The sequence below is a fragment of the Mobula birostris genome, chromosome 13, assembly GCF_030028105.1.
Source record: "Mobula birostris isolate sMobBir1 chromosome 13, sMobBir1.hap1, whole genome shotgun sequence".
NCBI lineage: Eukaryota > Metazoa > Chordata > Chondrichthyes > Myliobatiformes > Myliobatidae > Mobula > Mobula birostris.
In genome coordinates this window covers 66,596,823-66,601,468 of record NC_092382.1, presented here as the reverse complement: position 1 = coordinate 66,601,468, position 4,646 = coordinate 66,596,823, and positions in this window count along the sequence as shown.

Genomic DNA, 4,646 nt, shown 5'->3' with positions numbered 1-4,646 from the left:
ACGGAGGTCAATGCAGCGCCCCCGGTGGTCGGAGGTCAATACAGCGCCACCAGTGGCCGGAGGTCCGTGCAGCGCCACCGGTGGCCGGAGGTCCGTGCAGCGCCACCGGTGGCCGGAGGTCCGTGCAGCGCCACCGGTGGCCGGAGGTCCGTGCAGCGCCACCGGTGGCCGGAGGTCCGTGCAGCGCCACCGGTGGCCGGAGGTCCGTGCAGCGCCACCGGTGGCCGGAGGTCCGTGCAGCGCCATCGGTGGCCGGAGGTCCTTGCAGCGCCACTAGTGGCCGGAGGCGTGAGTGACAGCGGAGATGTAAATCACAAACACAACAAAGTCTGCTGATGCTGGAAATCCAGAGCAACACAAACAAAATGCTGGCGGAACTCAGCAGTCCGGACAGCTCCTATCGAAAAGAGTTAACAGTCGACGTTTCCAGTTGAACTGAGGACTGAGATGGAATGAAGGAAATATCTGAATAAAATCGGGGCGGGCGAGGAAATGCCGAGCTGGAGGGTGATAGGTGAAGCCAGGTAGGTGGGAAAGCTCAAGAGCAGAAGAAAATAGAATCTAATAGGAGAGGAGAGTGGAGAATAGGAGAAAGGGAGGGAGCAGTGGATCCAGAGAGAAGTGATCAGCAGGTGAGTGGACGTGAAAAGTCAGAGAGGAAGAGAGGGAGTGGGAGGGAGAGGTGAGGGGGAGATTTGTTCGGCGGAAGGAGAAATCGATATTCATGCCATCAGTTTGGAGGGTAACCAGACGGAATATGAGGCGCTGATCCTGGACCCTGAGGGTGGCCTCATCTTGGCACAAGAGGAGGCAATGGGTTGACACGTCGCAACGGGAATGGGAATCGGAATGAAAATGTTTGGACACCGGGAAATCCCGCTCGGAGCAGATAGTTCAAAGGTTAATTAATTATCAAAGCAGATCTCCATAAACAGCTCTGAGTTTTTGTTTTCTTCTCCAGTGAGCCACGGAACAAAGAACATGAAAGTCGTTCAGAGAGAAACATCAAACTCCCATCCCACCCCCGCATAAAAAGGAACGGCATCCCGATCATCAACCCCCAAAACCCACCCCTCCCACAAATGGGAAAAATAACATCGATCCCCCCGAAAAAACAACCCGACCCCGCACAACTGCGGAGGAGCCGGTGTCACCGGTGTAGAGGAGCCGCATCGGGAGCAGCGGACACAACGGGCGACCCCGGAAGATTCACAGGTGAAGGGTCGCCTCACCTGGAAGGATGTTTGGACAACGGGGAGAGTTCGGCCGTCCGGCCCTTTCACTGTGACCCCCGAACTCCACATCAAATCCGTACAAACGAATCTGGGTGAACTTTAATGACCAATAAATATAATTCCTCTCTTTGATCACTGTCAGAATGATTCCCTGACTCTGAGAGGAAGGGGTATCTATGATCCACATTGTCAGGGTGTTGAGTTTACCAGGAGACAAAGACTGCAGGGACGGGAGGTTTTCTGGTCACTAATACACTGTGTGTGGACCCCGCTGGCAATTCTGGTGTTGTGACCCGAATCGAGACAAACACCACGCTGCCCACTCCACCAACAACACGGCACAGCCGGACACATAACAGGGACTTTACATCTCACAACACTGGATTCAGTGATGAAACCCGAGATTAATGTTGTTGTCCCACTGAAATCATAAGAAATGTCCATTGAGGTGCTTTTAAACACGAGCGCCCCCCCCACAGGTGACGTCACACACGCGCACCCACGCGCCTGACGTCACACATGGGCTCCCCACACCGGCATCTGCCCTCACGTGGGCGGTGTCTTACGTCACCCATGCGCTGGAGAGCTCGAGCTTTATCGGTTTAACGGCTGGGCTACTAATCACGTGACGAGCCCCTTCCCCACCGCTGTCAACAGAGGATTCAGGAGCTGCGCTATTCCCATTGGTGCGAACGGATGTCAATCATTGGTTACAACCAGTCGTGGAGGCGGACCGGCCGAGAGGGCGTTACCCCCACTCACACCGTCGCTCGCACAAGAGTCAAACTCCTCATTAAAGCGGAACAAATCCCAAAGTAAATGTCCGCTTTCTGATTTATTTCCATTTCCCTCCGAGGGAAGTTGGGGCGTTTGTGAAGCGTCTCCTGCGGCCGGAGTCTGATGTATCGCTGAGAGGTAGGAGGAGACCGCTCGGCCCGTCGGTTTGATGCCGGTTCCCCGGGGAGGGAGAGGATGAAGACGGTGAGAGAGGGGGCGGACAGGATGTTTGTCCCGGTGGGGACAGGAGGGGCTCATCTGTGGAAATGCCTGAGCCCACGGTGGTGGCGATTCACCACATTGGGGGGCAAACACCGGCAGACTGTTGTCCTGCAAGCGGGGCCAATGGTCCGGGCAAAGTGACAATTATTTGTGTTTTGTTGAGATTGTACCGGGAATATGGTGTAAAATCCCGCTCCCCACACTAACACGGGTTATACAGACCAAAGAACAAACTGCCGGAGGAACTCAGTGGGTCGGGCAGCATCTGTGGAGGGAAATGGACCGTCAACATTTCGGGCCGAGACCCTCCCTCTGGACTGAGAGTGGACGGGAAATAGTCCGAGAAAAGAGGTGAGGGGTGGGGATGGGGCAAGAGCTGGGGAGTGAGAGGTGGGTCCAGGTGAGGGGGAGGTGGGAAGGTGGAAATAGTGACAGGGGTGGGAGGTGAGTGGTTGGGGCAACACGGGGCAGCAGAAGATGGAAATTAATTCCATGATGGAGGATCGGGCAGAAACATGTGGCTGAGATGGGAGAGCAGCCGCCATCTTGTTGATGGTTAGAGGGGCTGAATGGCCACCTCCTGCTGTTTCTCACTTGGTGTTTCAGTGTTCCTGTCCAGTGAGGCCAGAGGAATGTGAATAGAAATTAGTGTTTATAAACACAGACTGATTTAAATGAAACCTGTACATTTCCAGTTTGTGTCTGAAAAGTGTGTTTGATCGGGATGGGAATCGACCCTGTAACTCTGTGACCTGGAGGTGGAGGGAAAGGGACAGGGAAGATATGGAGGGATACGTAACTATGCAATAATATGGGAAATGCAGCGGATGGGTTGGGCAGCGTGTGAGGGGTGAAGAGCAGAGTCACCTGTTCAGGTGGGAGACCCTCCACCCATCACCTGATCCCGTTTCCTGTTCACATTTCCCCGCAGATCTGCAGCATCTGCCGGTCACTGCTCAACGTGTCCGTGTAGCTTCATCTTCTGCCCGTTCAAACAAGGCAGTGAGATCCGGATCTGTCACGTCCTCTCGTCGTGGGTGGGCAATATGTTTTTATCTGCAATATTTTCAGCATGTTTCATTCCACTGTTTTTACCTGCTGAAGTGCAGCCAATGTTTCTGGATCTATGACCCATTTATGTGAGAATTTAGCCTTTTCTATTTATCTGAGCTTCTCATAAATGTGTAGTTTAGTTAAGCTTCACTCCAGAATTTGCAATACAACAACCCAGTCAGTCAAATAGTTCCACACAATTAAAATAGTTTATTTTTATGTTGTACTACTTACATAATTTAACTATTTAATATGTATGTTCTTATTTTAAATCACAATTGTTAAAATCTATTGTTATGAATTAGGTTCTATTGCTGCTGCAGAGACAATGAATTTCATGATATATGCTGGTGCTATTAAACCTGATTCTGATATTGATATGGGAGACCCACACCGGTCACCTGATCCCAGTCACCGCAGATCGTAAAGCGAGATTGAAGCCTTTTCCATTTATCTGCATTCCTCAGAAATGACAACAGTTAAGTTTCCTTCTGTGGTTCCAGAGCAGGAGCTCAGTCTGTCTAATATTTCCACACAATTAAAATGGGAATTTGTTTGTTATCATCACGTACTGAGCTACAGTGAAATTCTTGCCTGACGTACCATCCACACAGATCGATACATTACTACAGTGCATTGAGCTGATATACGACAAAACAATAACTGTAACAAAGCATTATGGCTGCAGAGAAAGTGCAGTGCAGATAAACATATGGTACAGGGTCACGTTGATTTACATTGTGAGGTCGAGCCCATTTTATCGGACTGGAGACCATTCATTTGGCTTATAACCGCAGACAGGAAGCCGTCCTTGAGCCTGGTGGTACGCGCTTTAAGGCTTTTGTATCTCTTCCCCGATGGGGGAGCGGGTTTGCAGCAAGAATGTCCGGGTTGTGAGGATCTTTGAGTTCATGGCCGGCTTTTCCGACGCAGGGGAAGTGTAGGAAGAGTCCATGGAGGGGAGGCTTGTTTCTCTGATGTTCCCATGTGAGACCAAAGTTCTCTGCAGTTCCTTGCAGTCATGGGCAGAGCAGTAGCCATGCGAAGGCGTGAAGTATCGACAAGAAGCTCAGAGACCTCGGCCCTCACCCTGCCTTGTGTAGCTGGATCCTGGACCTCCTGTCAGATTGCCGGCAGGTGGTAAGAGTGGGCCCCCTCACCTCTGTCTCTCTGACCCTCAGTACACAAACCCCACAGGGTTGTCTCCTTGCCCCCTCCTTTACTCTCTGTGCACCCATGACTTGTGTAGCCACCCACAGCTCCAATCTGCTAATTAAATTCACTGACGACCTTACATTGATTGGCCTAATCTCAAATAATAACTTTCAATCGATCAAATGCATCCTGACAAGGCTCGGT